At 40.3% G+C, this 18,806-nt stretch overlaps 1 long non-coding RNA gene across 1 annotated transcript in view; it reads right to left on the bottom strand.

Annotated features, from left to right (window-relative positions):
- Nucleotides 1–206: 206 nt before the first annotated feature.
- Nucleotides 207–18,806, bottom strand: part of LOC117944066 — a 30,051-nt gene continuing 11,451 nt past the window's right edge. Inside the window, exons 3-4 of the long non-coding RNA XR_004656489.1 lie at nt 16,773–16,888; nt 207–659 (exon numbers count right to left, since the gene is read on the bottom strand). This is a non-coding gene — a long non-coding RNA (uncharacterized LOC117944066). The remainder of the gene's footprint in view (nt 660–16,772; nt 16,889–18,806) is intronic.

Genomic DNA, 18,806 nt, shown 5'->3' with positions numbered 1-18,806 from the left:
AATTTGACCCACCCCTGAGAGAGAAAGAGACATCATGGCTTTCAAACAAGCAATGTGGCATTTGGTCAAGGCCACACCCCCAGCCTCCACATCCTAAGGAAAGCTCATTGTGGGACTGGCTCTAGTGGCTGTAATTCTGGACCGAGGCTTAATTTTGGGAAAGAGACTTCCGATACAGTATTAGGGGACTTAACACTTTTCTGCCTCGGCCACTTTTCTTCTCTCTGCTGCAAGTGTAGATGGCTGCGGTGATGTGAGAGATGTGTTGATTGGTATGCAAATGTGGTAACATTTTCATTGGGCTGACACTCTTACAGGGCAAAACAAAGCTAAAGTTAGCTCACTATGGGCAAGCCAATATCACTATAGCTAAGTAAAAGAGAAATATTTCATATTTTTATGTTATCTACAATTTGAATAATGTTGAGAAGTGAATGTAGTACAGTTTCAGGATTATTTGTACAGCCACACACCATTTTCTACCACCCTCCAAAACACCTAAGTAACTTTAATTCCAATGTAGTCTCAGAGCTTCAGTGAACACCCACCTCTGTCTCAGCAGCGCTGTGCCTTGCCATTTTATGTCTTTGTTGCATTTCTCTTCCTCCCTCTCTCACCTCTCGCCTCCCCTTGGTGCTGCAGCCTCTTGCCTCTTCACTCTAATTGATAGGAACAGACTTAGTTAAGATGTCACCCTAACACATCCACAAGCCCTCAGACATGGCGACAGCCAACCATTGACAGGCAACTCCATGCCACACATGGACTAACCGATGGTTAAATTGGTGTTGTAGGAGGGTCAGGAGTGCCAGTAGCCCTCAGGGAACATTTGACCCTTCCTGTCACAAACTTGCAAACCCCTACACACTTTTTACACTTCAGCAGGCAAAGCCGAAGCCCCACAATCCATTTAATCCCACAACAGCTTAGTTAGAAAATACAGCAAGTTGTGCACTACAGGCTTTTAAGTATGCACATAATAACACAAATGCACACACCACTCACAAGCAGCATAGTGTGATTGGTAATTGCTTCCCTAGTTCTGACCCAGCTATCATGATCAATGGGTGTGACCAGGTGATTAGACAAGAGAAGCACCCAAAGCCATTGATTAGAGACATCCATTCCATAGGATATAGATTTATGAGCCCATCCACTGCACAATGAGTCAACCCAATGGGATTTCTTGTGTAAAGGTTACAAAAGGGTAGAGAATTTTCATTTCTAACAGGATAGAAGCGACCTTTTTAAGAAACTTTGTCAGAATAGTGAGGGGTGCAGTAATTGCAGAGCATGCATCTTTAAAATTCAGAGTATGGACTCCTTTGTTAGACAGAAGTGTTAGGGGTCTTGATTGAAAATCAACTAATTATTTCTACTTTTATGGTGAAAAATTGTCTTAAAATTAGCACTGGGACTTCTCATGTTTACCAATAGATGCAGGGAAACTAACCATCACTGTTTTCACTTTACTTAACACTGGTATAAAAAGACAACAAAAGGCAGACAACATTGTCTATTCTTTAAACATTTTACAAATGAATTGAAAGTCATTGTAGAATAAAAAAAATTGAATTACTGTAAATGTTTATGTTATGCATTAATATAACTAACCATTAGGTGGGATCAATACTCTACAGTTGTTATTGTTGCTAGGAGCAAATCAATAGACTGTAATGGAATTGTTTTTGGTGTGTGGTTAGTTGATACTGCTGGAGGTTCATTAAAATCGGTGTGTGTGTGTGTGTGTGTGTGTGTGTGTGTGTGTGTGCACGTGTGTGTATACAGTAGGTACAGTAGGTGGGACAGACTCAACAGGACCAAATGGATGCAACTTTATTAGTTTTTGCAGTAGCCAGAGGACAAATCCATAAAAAAAATGCAAGGTCGTGTTTTGAGTAAGTAAGTCTAGTCTTCCAATTACATGATATCCATAACTTAAAATAAATGTACTGTATATGAAACTTCCAAGTATATTCTTTTTTCATTATCTAATGTTGTCCTGTACTGTATGTAACTGCATTAATTAATCATAATTTCATTACAATATAACAATAAATGTTATATTCTTAACAATTACCTTGGCTGTTTTGTTCACTGCTCTGATTGGACTTGATGTACCAGATTGGGATAAATGAACACCTTCAACTTGCACCTTAAAAATAAAGGACTGCTCCCAGTGCGCCTTGTGCACCCTGGAGGATCTCACATGTGAAATAACTTGGATGGGACATGTGGTGGAAATTACATCTTAATAACTCATGCTATGTGAGTTGACACAGTGGTACCCAAGTCCAAATCAGCTCAGTGTACAATGTGACAGCAGTCGGTCATACCCTGGTAGAGGAGTAGTTCAACATGTCTCCATAAAGACATAGAGTAACAGCTGTACAATAAGACAGTGTTGCCTCAAGCAGTCCCATCCCACCGTCACGTGAGGAAGTTAACACACATACTCACATTCATACGCACACATCTAAGGATAGCACTACTGCAGTATGGTCTAGCCAACATAATTTTAACCCTGTGGTGAGGTGTTTGGGTTCCTGATTTTTTTAAGCATCTGTGTTTACAGTGCCTGCAATATCTTTGTTTACATTAAAGGTTCAGCTGAACCTAACACCTCCAGCATGAGTTTAAATACACCTTCAGGAAGACAGAAACGCCAAGGTTGGGATGGCACTACATGATAACACTTTTACTGCTTTCCTAAATTCTCCTCGACCAAGTTCAGTATTTCTGTGCAAGTCACCAAAGCCTACTGAGCCCTCTTCACATATGTTAATTTGAGTTGTGCTGCTCCTGAGTTTATCAATAATTGGAGACATTAAGCATAAACCTTAGTCATTGGGGATAGGGAAAATTAAGAACGCTAAGAGTGAACAAGGCATTACAATCTATTCAATAATTCTAGTGGAAGGGGAGGATGGGGTTTCATTTATCTGAAAATACACAACCAACAATATTTCTGTGGATGAAAGCTGGCCACTTGCCTGGCTTGTTTTTACGGTCTAAACAAAAAAGCAAAACTTAGCATCTTCCCCCCTGCTGTTCACATGGTGATCAGCAAAAGTGTATCTCAAGAAACTCGCTGTCAAGTAGAATGGATTGTACTTAATTTCCAATAAGGTGCTTAAGAACGATCCCTAATCACGCCTTTAATTAGAATCCCTCGGTCATTAAGGGGAGATAATTCAGTGAAAAATAACTCGGCTCTCTGTGGGAGCAGCAAAGCGGCAGACGGACCAACAGTCTGTTCTGTACATAGGTCAATTCCTCTCCTTGGTGCAGAATATGTCACAGAAGGCCTAACTACGCAGGTAAAAATTAAGCCCTATGCATCTGACCGTCCTCCTATTGAAGTAGCGGCAAAGACTGTAAACCTTTGACCCAAAAGAGACAATAAACCATATAAACCAAATCAAAAGGGCAATAAACCATATAAACATATCTCATGACCTTGTGTAGACTTAAGGGACATGAAAAAACTTTTTCTCAATCACCTTCTAATGAGCAATTGAATCTTACATCAACATGCAATTTGCCAAGGTTGGAAGACTTGATTTATGTTAAGACAGATTTACATATTTTATTGTTTTGTTATATCTGTGTTCTTCTCACTGATGTAAAGTAGGCAGAAATCAGTACGAAAAAAGTAATTTCATTTGGGCCTATTTTTGTGCACTCATAACGATTTAGCAATATTTGGATCAAAATTTGACAATGATTGAGGGTTCGTCAATCAAATCTTACCAAGGCCATTTGTGTAACTAAAACAACTCTTTGATAGTATCACTCTGCAGTGTGGACATGTGTATGCAATTATAGTTTGGCTAGCTGTTTGGGGCTTACCTCTCGTTAGCATTTGTGTATAAAAAAAATGATAAGTATAAAAACAGGCCTGGGTTCTCTCTCTCAGACACAACTCCAGTGCTGCTACACATGAGCACAGAATACACCTAGGTCTCTGAGGTAACTGAAAAGCCTCTACCAGCAAGGCAAAACTCAAGAGGAAAGTTTATATTGTAAACCTACAGCTCAAGCACTGCTGATTATACAAAACATGCCATTTGGGAGATAACATGGTTGTATCTTTTTTTAAAAGAAGGTTTGACTATACAAAATTATTTTACTTTGTCAAAAGGAAAAGTGGAAAAGTATACTTTATTTTTTTTTTATGGTCCACATTACCCAATTATATACTGTAAACCAAGGACACTCAACTTTTGCAAAATGACAGGCAGCCAGGGGCCAGTCAACAGGGGTGTCTGACGAGAAATAGAGAACGAATGCCTTCTACGGTGCCCTGAATTTTGTGCTGCACCTCGGCCAGTTTATAAAACAAATAAAGGGAAATTTGTCTGTCCATTTTTCATTGAACTACCTGTTTTTAAACCTTTTAATGTTAGCTATCCTAACTCATCTTTGCAAAGAGGTAAATCCAGTCGCAGCAGCCCCACGCAGGTCAGTACAAAGTAAAAAGGGATTTGAGGACCTCTGACCGGGTTGGGATCCTCCCCCGGAACCTTTTTCTTTCACTTTCTCTTTTAAAATTTCACTGTGGCACATTATTTACACAACATTTTTAACAAAAATATGTTCCAGTGTGAATCAATTTATTTTCAGTGTCTATTTTCAGCAAAGGGTTGGCAGGTCACCCAGCATTTGGCCTGAGGGCAGTAAGTTCAGTGTCACTACTGTAGACCACGACTTGGGAACAAAAGTCACATGAGCACAAAAATACTTTTTTTAGTGCATTTGATTTTAGTAACCTGTTAAACCACCAGCCCCGGGACTTCTGCAGCATGGGAATCCCGACTACAGTGGGAGGTTGTGTAGTATTCCAACAATTTCCTGGACGCCATAAAAATAAATGTCATAGCCTAGTGGATTTACTAGGGGTAATCCGCCTAGAAGAATGTGTAGAACAATCCATTGATGTGTGTGTGTGTGCGTCTCCTTAGTGTTATTTTTTTGTTACTTATGATCTTTATCACTCGTGTGTCACTTATTTTCTTTATTCAATTGTACGTTTGTCTTGTTTGTGTGTGCCCGAGATTCAATCTGTGCATTGTGCATGTGTGCGTGTGTGTGTACACAGAATGTGGATATATAGTGGTGTTTGATTAATAATCTCCTGACCATTTAATTACAGTAATCAGGTCTGGGATCGGTAGTGGTGGCAGGATGACTGAGAACTCAGGGCCTCGCCTCATTAACTCCCTGTGACCAACGAACGACACCCTCGCGACAAATTGGAATTGCCTCAGCACCCTGACTCAAACTCTTCTGCAGTGGGTCCAGTAAAAACAAAAATAATATCCCTTTTCCCTCTAATCTTCTGTCTCACGTTCATACCTGAGACCAAGTAATGAAGTCTCCTTTTCCCTGGAAAGCTTTATGTTTATTTTCAACATTAACATCACTGATGTACTATTAAAAATATTCAGAAATATATTTATCAAAACTCAATCCCAGCACAGGTAAAATGATTTGCAGTCTCTCTCTAGCACGACACATTTTATTAGCGATTAGTAGCATTGTAAAATGACCTTTTAACCTTTATCTTCCATCCTTTTCCACACTATTAAAGCTATAGTGCGTAGTTTCTGTCTTCCCCATGAGGAGCATTAGGGCTGCACAATTAATCAAATTTTAACTGTTAGCTGTTAGCTCCTCTAAGACACACCGGTGCTAATGTCCTCGCATCCGCTGCAATGTTGTTTATATGGATATGGTTTAATTTCGCGTTACATGACACATTTCTTCTGCAAAGCCGTGCCTGTGTTGGATCTCTCCTCTACTCTATCTCCTCTTACTCTCCGCGCCCGGCCACACAGCGCCGGTCCACACTTCTGACATTTGTCTACAGTTTTAATTTTTTATGAACACAGCTGTATATTGTTAAGTATGAGTGGCAAACCTGTATTTGTACCAGTGTTGCCGTGTGTAACTCTGCTATCGCGGCCGCCACGGCAAAGAACACAGAAGAAGTTTTGAATGCAACTAACTTCAGTAGAGTAATAGCGTGTGATATAGAGCTGCTGGACCTGGTAAAGAGATGTGACCCATGGCCAGTATATTATAGTTCATAAAAATGCAGTGCAGTGACGATACAGACATTTCATACACATAATGTGTGTATCCACCATTCGACCCGTGCTGGACCCATTCATAATGATCAGCCGTCGCTCTGTGAGTAGTGTCCATCACACCCCTTCTCGCAGTTATAAATAGCCTATGTGACGATAAAATTTGTTTTGGTTAAAATCAACGAATAATTGTTATCAACATTTTTATCAAAAATATTGTGATTATCATTTTGGCCCAAATTGTGCAGCCCTAAGGAGCATGCACATAATACAAGCCTTCCATGATCGCGTACCCACCCCCCACCCTTCCTCTATGCAGTTGCTTGTGACCAAGTAAGACACAAAGGATTAAAAAAGCATGGACTCTTCAGAAGAGGTAATTATCTTTCTAATCATAGCCATACTGAAAATATAAAGAGAGTTGTGTGGGGCTGATAGTCTTAATTAGCCTGGTCTTAGCTTGTTTAGCAATGGCTTAAATGTAACAGACGTTCAACAATAATATAATATGTTTAGTATATTATTTTCTATAGCGTGAATGGTCTCCTGCCTTAAATAATCCAGTGACAGTTAATTTGACTAGAAAGTATGAAAATAAATACTCTGTAAAATACACTGCATACTGTAACTGCTATTGGTCAACAACTGCTTGAACATGTGGTTTTAAACTCACATGGCACAGGCATCACTAACTCCCACTTGTACACTTGATGTCAGATACTTTCCTAAAGCTTGCACCCGTTTACTGCAATTTGCATTTTAAGACATCTAGCCAGTGCCCACGCTTAAATAATGACCGGCTGTCATCTCCATGCCCTCTGTATCCCCCTCCCCGCGCAGTCATACAATTTAATTAGCCGCCCACCAATGTTATTATTAAAACTAATCACGAACATCCCAACCAGACTGATCACATCCTGATGCTCAATATATTTTTGCTTTGGTGAAACTGATAGCTTTACAGTCAATAGATTTTCAAAATTAATATTTTGCTGTAATGTATTGTGAAGCCAGATCACTCAGTGCTGGTTTGAGGAGATCTAGGGGATTTTTTTAACATTATATAAACTGGACATTTTTAATGCAACAATAATTAAATGCAAAAAAAAAACCACACATTTAGGAGTCAACTCATCATCATAACTACATTCACGAAAGCATCCAGAGTCGACGGAGCAGGGAGCCTCTTAACCACGACAGTTCAATGTTAAGATCCTGGCTCTCCGCCCCTCTGTTGGAGCTAAATGACCTCCATATTTCCCTGTGTAGCTGACACTAATGGAAAACACGCTGTGTCACACAACTCACCGCCCTGCCTGCCTGAGTTTACTGATGCTCAACCTACTGGATTTGTAAGTGAGGTTGTCTTTTTCAGCACTGACCACAAGTTGTGGAGCAAAACTTCAATAACCTGCTGGGCTAATGCAATTAGTAGCCAACAACCACATCACTTACACAAGCAATGAGTGCTGCCCAGAGGGACTGAACGCTGTTCGGCTCTGTGCGTGATAAACAATGAAGTCTTCACTAAAGGGGCGTAGGAAAGGAGGGGTGGAAGGAGTAGCGCCCTTGTATGATGCAGCCTTGGTGTTATCAAGTCATCAGTGTGAGGTTGAGGGTGAGAAGGAGAGAGAAAGAAAGGCAAACAGTGTGCTATCATGGGATAGGATGTTATCTCAGAGGAATTTTGTCAGTTTTGCCCTCTCTACTGTATCACCGCTCTATATCTGATGAACACTCCATAGTTGCAGCGTTCACACTGCGAGAGAGATGGCACCTTTAAAAAGTGTTTTTTTTCCTGTAGCGCAAACATAACCGCTAGATAAAGAGCTCAGAAATCTAATGGCTTTCCCAACGTTTCAGAAAGAATTACGGCCATTTTTGTTTTGCATATACTTTAGAATTACCAATGGCTAAACTGTATTTTTTTGCATATTTAATTGGTTATGGAGCTGTGGAAATAAGTAAACATTTGTTTGTTTTTAAGTCAGTCATCATAAAACAAAAAGGTTTCTGCATTTTATGTTTTCAAGGATTGCAAAGCAATTTGTGTTCCTTAGACCAGTACATTTTATACAATGATTACAATATACATATATGTGTACATTTCTGCAATACTTGAAATACTTGAGATGTTATTCAGGTCATGTGTTTATCAGCACCCAAAATGTACATTTTGGAATATGTTGGTAAAGGTCATGTCTAATTAAACTATTACATGAACATACAGGGTTGTTTATTTTTGGTGACTGACACAGGCTGGGTATCCAGGGGCCCGTTTCAGGAAGGAGGTTTAACAAACTGAGTCTGACCCTGAACTTTGAGTTAATTTACCCTGAGATGGGAAACTGAGTTTTGGGTTCCAGAACAGTTGATTTGAGTAGGTTTAATTAACTCAAAGCGAGAATAAAAAAGAAGCATAGCCGGATATTACTGGTGAATTGGTATTGAACCTAAGATCTATTTCATCAAAAACCTTTAAAAAACATCTCAGAGTGAGTTACACTCTTCTGACGGCCCTGCATGCAGTGGCTTTACTAATATACTCTGCATTCCCAATGTTTCCAGCAACATCACCAATGCGACAAAGAATCAGCTGGGATCTGCTGGGAGGTACGCGCATGTCGTCAATGGGTGACGTTAGTAATTTGAAGATGGATAAGGTTATGTAGGCTACATAACTGATAGACTGGGAAGAGACACAATACCACTTAAGTAGGTAGTTATCTAGAAATTAAAATGCATCTATAGTCGGGCCTCAATATCATCTCCCAACATAAAACATCTTGCAAAGTAATACAGCTTCTTCATCGACGGGATTTTCCACAAAAGGAAATGACATGTTTTGAGAAGAAAAAAAATGTTTATAGTCTGCCTATCATAGACAATAAACCAACCCCGTTTTTTCATTCATGCAGATAACAAACTGCACTAAGATGCGCCTGAATGAATGAATGAGGAAATGAAAGAGCGTTGTGTCAGAGGGAGGAGACTCTATTGAAGAAAACCTGCTCCCAACCAGGTTAGGTTTACAGGCTCAGTTACCATAGTAACTGACTCTGATGAAAAGTTACCTCTATTTCTGAAACAGGCTGGAGTTACCCTTCTCAGGTTTTATTAGACTCCCTTTCTGAAACAGAAAACCCAGTTTCCCTTATCTCAGGGTTAACAAACTCAGAGTTTTCACTAAACCTGTTTTCTGAAACAGGCCTCATTGAAGCACTTAACAGTCGTGGTTGTGGTTAGTGCATTACACTTTCTTCACCTATAATATCAGAAAACACACAACGATATGGATGATAATTTAAGGAAACCTTGACCAAAAGGAGTTTGGCTGTAGCTGCTTTAACAGCAACATCCAGAGTGTGCATCGTCTGGCCTCTCTTTGTGGTTTGCCCTTTAACCTGATCACAATCAGCACCTGATGTAATTAATGAGGTGATTAATTGCTGGATTGATCCATTGATCAATCAAAAGGCTCTCGGGTAGAAATTAAAATCCTAAACCCAGTGTAATTAGTGGAAATATTTGGGGTTTAATTGGATCTTACAGTCAATTTAAGTGAACATTTTTTGTTTTGTAGTACGTTATTTGAACTTCTTTAGTACTAATTACTGAAATAAAAGTAATGGCACCAACAATTGATAAAACTGCAGAGTGTGAATAAAGTCTTAGAAAGCTAGGAACGTTTACTTTGTTGCCATTTCATTTATAGTACAACATAACTCTACTGCATATTTGCCTAGGGAACTAAAGTCAATCATAAGAAACCACAAGTAGCTTAAGTACTGTATTGTGCTTTATCAAAACTGTCGCATTATGAACTAGTCTGCACTCATTGCCATAACCTGCTTTTTGTTTTGTTTACAGCTACAAAAGCTTTGTCAAATTATTCTCTGAGACCTTTGAAATTCTTAATACCTCTGATTCTTGTTTGATCCATGGACTGATGCCTTGTCGAGTCGGAACAGCTTGTGAATCCCAATGACCCTAAGAGCTAAGCAGCGAGTGCCTTGTACCTCTGGTAGCTCCAAGCAAGCCACACAGGTCAAAGGTGAGAGACCAGACGAAACCCAGTCCACCCTAGTAGCCCGGCAGCAGTGGCTGGCACACTGAGTATCGGAGCGCGCTTGCTGCTAGCTACTGATTCGGTCTGTCTCAGCCACCCGGTGGGTAGAAGAGCACTTTGCCAATGGTCATAGGGCAATAAACCTAGTCAGCTGGTCACTGCGGGGTAACTCATAACTACACCAACTGTTACACACCTGTGTTCCGTTGGAATCTGTAGCATTGAGTCCAGAAGCGGAGGTTTGACCTGGGCACGCATCTTTTCACTTAATTTTGCCGGCATGCTCTCTATTATGAGGACCTCATCTCTCCATTATGACGTCTAACATTCAGCCTCCGCGACTGGCAACTCGGGAGCACTCCCTGTCCTTAAGAGTGCTGTCATTGCTCAGCAAGGCTTGAGTGTGTAACTTCACTGACCCGTTCAACCCTTGCTGGACCCATTCAGAATAAGTCTTTAAGTAGCGTCCATCGCACTCCCTCTCTCTCCCTAGCTCTTTTAATCAGTTGTTGTTAAAAAAAAGTGAAGGAGCTTTCTCAGAAATCCATTTAAAAAAAAATATATATATATATATATCCTACGATATTTATTTCAGATAGTTCATTTTCATTTACATGTGTTCCAGCTTGTATGTCTATACAACATACAACTTCAACATAAGAAGAATGTAGCATAATATGGATGTGAAAGCAGTTTTAAATAGCCTATGTGACAATAAAAATAGTTTGTTGTTGTTAAAGTCAACAAATAATCGTGATAATAATGGTGATCACAATATTGATCAAAAATAATCGTGATTATCATTTTGGCCATAATCGTGCAGCCCTAGTGGCTTGTGTGACCTGGTCATTTTGATTGGTGAAGACCTATTCCAACTCTACATCTCCATTCCTGCCATGAGTGAAACCTGGCTGACCGGCGTTGGCTCTGTCCGGGAAAAGAACTACACTTTAATCTGGAACAGATAACCAGACAGTGACAGACCAATGCATGATGCTGGCTTTGCAATCCAAAACAAGCTGTTTTCTTCAGTGGAAAAACCTGGGCACATCTCTTCACGTCTCTCTTCACTGCGCCTGAACACAAACTGTGGCCCAGTTACAATCATAGCTACTTACGCCCCTACACGTACCTTTGATCTGGATGTAAAGGAAACATTCTACAATCAACTGAGCTCCATTATTTAGAAGACCCCCTCAGCCGAACATTTGATGATCCTTGGTGATTTCAATGCCCGAGAGGGTGCTAACTCTAATGCACTGTCTGTCACGGCAGAGGCTGCAGCCCAAATCTGCAATTAAAGCACTTAAAAATAACAAGTTTCCCGGAGCTGACGGCCTCCCCCCTGAGACTTACAAGGCATCCGTGCCTCTGTACTAGATCACCTGGTTGTGACATACTGGAACAGTGGATATGTCCCAGATGACCTCAGAGATGCCAACATCATCACCATCTATAAAAACAAGGGGGACCGTGCACACTTCAGGGGAATATCTCTGCTCAGTCTTGCTGGCAAGATATTTGCTGGCACTGTTCTAAAACGTCTACAAATTCTTGCTGACCGTTTCCTCCCTGAAAGTAGGTGTGGAGTTTGCTCTACAACAGACATGGTGTTCTGTGTCCATCAACTACAGGAAAAGTGTATAGAACAACATACATTTCTTCTCTTGGTGTTTGTAGACACCAGACAGTCTTTTGACTGCAATCTGGACTCTTTCTCATCCTGAAAAGACTTGGCTACCCACCTAAGTTACCTAAGTATGAAGGCACTTGCTCCGACGAGATCCAGATAAGGTGTGGGGTAAAGCAAGGATGTGTTGTAGAATATTCTTTTCTTGCCTACTACGCCGTGCCTTTCCTGATGACTCCGGTATAATTCTACACACCCGCAGCTCAGGAAAACTGTTCAATCTGGCCAGACTGTGGGCAAAGACCAAAGTACGCCATGTTTGTGAACTGCTTTCTGCTGATGATGCTGCTTTTGCCACCCACTCAGAGGCAGATATATAACTGCTCTGTTCCTCCTTTCCCTCTGCATGTCTAGAGTTTGGCTTGCAGATTAGTCTAAAAAGACAGTTGTCCTTGCCCAACCTGCAACCTTGAACTCTGCTGAATCCATTTCTATCTGTGGTGGACAAATTCACCTAGCTGGAGTCCACAGTCTCAAACACCAATAATCTTGACGCAGAGCTTGACGTGCACATTAGGAAGGCATCATCAACGTTTGGCAAATTGGGCAAGCATGTTTGGCACAACAAGAACCTCTCCTTGATCCTCAAAGTCAGTGTATACCATACTGTACCATACTAGCACCTTACTATAGGCAAGTGAGACATGGACAACATACAACAGGCACAAACATCACCTCAAGGCCTTCCATTTTCGCTGCCTTCGTTCCATACTGGGTGTATGCTGGAAGGACCACACTTGTCAACTGGCTCCAGTGACCAGTACACCCTTCTTCGTGAATGCCACCTCCGATGGGCCTGTTTATTGAATGAATGACTCGCCTCCCTAAAATCGTATTATACGGTGAGCTGTAAAACATAACGTAACAAACATAGACGCCCCCGCCAACGTTTTAAAGACGTCATCAAGAGGGATTTTAAGGTCTTCTCTATCCACCTGGACAACTGGGAGGCTTTTGCAAGTGACAGATTCAACTGGCGCGCAGCAATTAAAAACGTCTGCAGGGACTCTCAGGAGGCCTACAAGTCTTCCCTGTAAGAGACGCTCAAAACGGGAAGAGGTGCGTTGCACGCGACATGAAATTAATGAATTGATGAATGTAAAAACAGTTAAAATATGAGTTCACTGTTTATACTAAGACAAAAAAACAAACAAGAGGCTACCATAGCCTGGGTTCATTTTGCTTTGCTAGGCTAGGGATGGGTAATGATGGCCATGTAGTCAAACAGTGGTTTGGTTGTCTGATAACACGGCCAGTGAATGTAATGCTGTTTCCTGCAGCCAATTTTCACGTCTTAAATGCTTACATGGACCCCTGTCAGACAGGAAGAGTACAAGGGCTAAAGTGTGTGACAGTGAAGACATGATGAAAAACACAGGTAGTAAAAACACAAAGGAAAGCTCAAGCAATGCTAGAGAAGGAGAGAGAGGTGAAATAAGGTAGTACCAGTAGAGGCTTGTAGCTGGAAGGTGACCCTGAGACACATGCAGCACTGTTCATTTAGGCAGGCAGGGAGCAGAGCAGTGACAGCCAGCACCAGAGTAGTGGTGGACCCCTGGAGAGAGGCACTATAGCAGATGGAATAAGAGAATTTAGATTTAACAATCCTACACCGCAATGTCACTAAGTTGATGCTGTTCTCTTTTTAGCTGTGATGTTGGACTCTAGTACCTGAAGGACTTGGGCCAAAATAATTGAATTCCGCTGATACAGCCTTTTTAAGAGAATGCATACAAAAATGAAAATGTTTTTTATGGTGATAGATGGCCAAGAATTGTGTTAACTAAATAATAAGGATACAACTACAGTATTTCAATTATTGGTTAACCACTAAATTATTTTACTGATAAATCAATTAACGAATAATTGATTTATCAGTAAAATAATTTACATTTTTTGAAAAAAGTAAAAAGCAGCCACACAATTTACCATAGCCCAAGATGTAGGCTTCAATTTGCGTGTTCTTTGCAAACAGCAAGATATTACAACAACACACAAAACTCTAAGCATGAAAAGAGGTAGGGTAAAAAAAAAAGAAGTTAAATAAGATTGAGTGTGGACAGGGTTGGCCAAACTTTTCATTATTGGGTGCTGGACTTCTAATTTGTCCACCTTAGTCTCATTCCCCATTTGAAGGACACACTGGCTGAGAATGTTGCTGTACCAGCGATGCTCCATTGTGGTTAAACAGCCAGCTGCCTGATGTATTATATCTTCTGATTACCACCCACCACACACACTGATAAGATCCCAGCTGGAACAGGACAGAGGCCAGAGTGCCAGCACTCGGCCTGTATGTCTTTTGTAAGCCAGTCTTGGCACGCCTGTGCATACGAGCATGTCTGGCTACTCAAACAACAGCACGCCTGAATGTATTAACGAAGACCACCTAACGTCAGCACTTCACATCTGGGTGGTGTGAAGAAAAAAAAGGGATATACAAAGACACCATTACTCACACACACATGCTAACATCCAAATGAGTTCTCACACACACATACACACACACACTCCTATCATACATGCATGAACAAACAAAAATAAAAAACAGATTTATTTTAAAACACTTCCCTCTTATCCAATGAGTTCTATGTTCCCAAATAAAAAAAAATGTAAATAATAAATAAAAATAAAAAAATTCATTTTATACATTTACATGTATATTTGGTATATATTCTCCTACACTCTCCTTGCATCCGGGGCTTTGCACCACAAAGGGCGGTTGTAACGGGTTTAAAGAAATACAAACAAGCCAGAGCGTTCTTTAGATAAGCAATATATCCAGACCATACTCCAGCACTGTGTTAGCACTGGCAATAAGGGACTAATGATCTAATAATACAGAATGAAATAAGAATCAAACAGTTATCTCAACTTTCATCACTAGGGTTGCGAAAATTTAGCTCAATACATGTTGTCTCAACTGTAAATATGCAGTAAAATTGTAATAATTACTAATTTAAAAATAGACACAAAGGCAAGACTGGCAGCGTTGTTATCAAGTTATTGGAATTACCAGAAGGTCTCATCGTATCCATCTTGTTTGCTGTTGTTGTGTTTGTTGGGCTGTTGAGATTATTTTTGCTTTATTATCGCTATTGTTGGGCCTACTCTTTCTGACAGAGCCATTTCTCAACAAGACACTCTCTTAATTTTCCTGAAACAGAATGTATCTCCCATTTCTCCACACATACAGGAAACAACCATATTTTCTATTCAATAAAAAAGGGGGGGAAAGAGACTTTGTTGCCGAAGAATGTCTCCCATCTATTTTTTTTTCTGATGTTCATGATGATGAACTATGTATGTAAACTGTCTGAATTTATAATATGGCACTGACAGATGCATTCATTTTATTGGCCATTTGGTTTATCTGATTCAATATTATGCATTCATCTGAGAGTGCTGCCTCTTCTTCTCACTAGCTGTTACAAAATTCCTCCGGGGAAGAAATTACTGTGCAAAACTCACCTCAAATGCTGCCTGAAAATAGATGTATAGATGTTTATCTCTCCCTTCAGTCGGATGTTGATATGACTTGTCTGTCACTTAAAGATATTTTGCCTTGCTTCCCCAAGGGACCATGTGTATATGATAGCTGCTCTTCCACTGGTAATGTACACAAAGTTTAAAGAGTATCAAAACACACACACACACACACACACACACACACACATACATTTTCAAGCAAATTAAGGAAAAGCACAGCAGCCCTAAGCCATTTTTCCTCATCTCTCCCCTCCTCTAACCTCTTCTTTCTCCTCATCTCACTCCATCTTTCCCTCATCATTCTTTCTGTCTTTCCCCTCATCTCTTGAACCTCCAGAGGGTTCTTCCCGATTCATTATTTCCTGTCAACCTGTGTCTCCTGAGGCACCGATGCACTGGAGCCCTTTTTCTAAACTTCACTTGAACTGTTAAATGGTTACACACCCCTTCTTCTGCAACGGCTGAACCTGTGTGTCAATGCTTCAACTTTTAAACAAGAAGCAGGTGCCTTTTATGGTTTGTGGTAAGGTTTGTGCTATTGAATCCAGGCTTATCATAAAAAGGTGCCAGGTGCATATAGCCTTAAAGCCCATGTTGCAGGTTAACCACCACTGTTGATTATTGGGTACAAAATATCATATCATTTTGAAAAAACGTCTCCAAAAACTGTTAAATGCACGTTTTTGTTAATTTTTGGTATTTGCAGGTTTTTTAACTCAATTCAGTGATGACGTCACGTTGAGGAGAGCAGCCTCAGCCAAATACTAGAACTATGGCTACAGACTGGGATGAGGAAGAGGTGGAAAGACCAGCAGCCGAATAATTTCAAACCAGCCAGATGTGAGAGAGCAAATGAGGAATGGCAAGAGTTGTGGAAGTCTCTTGCAGTGCAGCAGTGCATACAATGACTTTTCTTTTTACAGTCAGTGAATAGCACAGAGTCAACGTCAACATTTTCTTTACATCTAGTGACAGTGATCATGTCGTTAGTTCAGGTAAGTAATAGTATAGGAATAGAAGGCACCATGCCTCATATCCTTTAATATTTGTGAAACATTTGAATGGTAATATACAGACGAGTCACAAATTAAAAGAAAAAACTAAATGAATGCTTAGAAACATAAAGAGGTGCTTACATACAGGGCATGAGGGGTCACTGAATGGTTTGATGAGTATAAAAATAATGTGAATCATAAGCTGTGGCCGTTGCAATTACCAGATCCCCTATGGGAGATTTTGGACCAGCATGTTGGACAGCACTCACTTCATCACCATCATCTAAACACTAAATGAGAGAATACCTTTTTGGAAATTGTATGCTTAGGTGCACTGACGCTTCACTAATGTTTTTATAACCCTGCTGTACTTTTATATGCATGCAGTACAGCATGTGCTTGCACAGAAAAACACAAAAAAGAACAAATGCCCTTACGCTGCATCTTGATTTTTGGCCCCAGCTGCTAGCAGCATTGGTTGATTCTGTCAGGGCAGCATCAGTCCATCGTGTCTCGCCTTTAGCTGGTATTCACATGTCCTCTCTAAAGATTGCTACTTGGGGACATTAGGGTCAGAGAGAGAGAACAGATCAAATGTAATTAATCCGGGGCACCCAGATAGCTCAGTTGGTAGAGCGGGTGCCCATGTATAGAGGTGTACTCCTTGACGCAGCCGGCCGGTTCGAATCCGGCCTGCGCCCTTTGCTGCATGTCACTCGCCCTCTCTCTCCCCTTTCATATCCTCAACTGTCCTATCAAATAAAGGCCTAGAATGCCCAAAAAAGTAATCTTAAAAAAAAAAAAAATGTAATTAATCCGGTGTTGGACAGCCAGCTAGTATACATGCTGAAGAGGGTCAGGAGGCCACGGAGTGGAAGGCCACAACTACATAAATATTGACACAGGAGTCCTTGACATGATTGGTGTGTGAAGAATGAAAGGTGAGTGTAGTACGTATCTTTAAAAGACTGTGTTACAAGCTGACCCATACTCTCCTCCTTTAACAGCTTCTTCTGTATGCATCATAGTCCCTTACCCCATTGTTATAATTAAAGAATAGGATGTTAACATTTCTGCTAATCTGAGTAAACATTATCATATCATAACTAAAGATGATTTCTATATAGACTGTCACTTTGCTCTAAGGTGTTGTTAACATGGTTTCTGTGAGTTATGGGCAGTTGCAAAGTAATCTGGCACCAGGCTGTTGGGGTCAGACATCTTATGATCTGACCTGAAACCTTGGACTGTCATGTTGGCAATGGAGGGAAAAAAAACAGCAACGGTGCCAGTTTAAAGTAGGTTATTGCAGTTTGACAGGTCATCATCACAGTATATGGAAGAGAGATTTGTAATGTATTGTATGCTTATCTTGGGAGTGATACGGTACTCTGACTGCATATAAGGGATTAAAGCAATTACATTGGATGTGACATTTCTGTCAATCAATTATATAATTATTCCATCAGATTTAATCTGAGTGTAATTCATTTATCCATTACATTAGTGTTTAGTATATTGTAATTTTCCTCAGGGTTGACTGAAATGTAAAAGGTCTGAACAGAGGGCACGGCAATAATATATTGGGGCTCTGATTGGGGTTTTGGTTATCAGACATTTTTATTGAAAAAGAGAAAAACAATCTGTGAGTTAAAGAGTGACGTTATTTCCTGTTGCTGGAATGGTTGAGATGACTACAGAGACAGATTCTATAAGTGCAAGATGAACCTACTCTTATTATTATCAGGAGTTATTACTACACTGCGTTGAAGTGAGGTGCCGTCCCAGTACTGTTCCTGTGGTCAGTGGCAGAACCAGAGAAGGTACGCACAACATCTCTGTCCCAACAGGTGTACGTCAGTGTGTCCAAGTGACTGACAAGCAACTGACAGATTTAAACATGTCAGGAATCAAAGTTTAGGCTTGCTACACGTACATATTACCATTACATTTATCAGCGCAGGAAAGTAACAATACCGTACTCTAATACGATCAATTAAGTATTTCCATTTTCGCCTACTTTATACTTCTACTCCACTACAATTCGGTGTCAAGTATTGTACAAGTATTTACTTTACTATTTATTTTACTACTTTAGTTACTTTGAAGATTCAGATTAATAATACTAAGTATTATTAATTAATAAATTATGATGTATTCAATTGGATAAAGACTATGTTTACCACGTAGTGAAATTCACAAGCTATACCTGCCAAGTCTTAATTCTGCGGCTATTTTGGTGAAAGTAACTCAAAAGTACAGTGGTGTGAAAAAGTGTTTGCCCCCTTCCTCATTTCCTGTTCCTTTGCATGTTTTTCACACTTAAGTGTTTCGGAACATCAAACCAATTTAAACAATAGTCAAGAAAAGTTCCGATTTTGTCTCATCGGTCCACAGAATGTTGTCCCAAACGTCTTGGGGATCATCAAGATGTGTTGTGGAGAAATTGAGACGAGCTTTGATGTTCTTTT

This window comes from Etheostoma cragini, chromosome 4 (assembly GCF_013103735.1).
Source record: "Etheostoma cragini isolate CJK2018 chromosome 4, CSU_Ecrag_1.0, whole genome shotgun sequence".
NCBI lineage: Eukaryota > Metazoa > Chordata > Actinopteri > Perciformes > Percidae > Etheostoma > Etheostoma cragini.
Note: the sequence above shows the minus strand (reverse complement) of the source record. Positions and strands in the feature narration are given on the sequence as shown.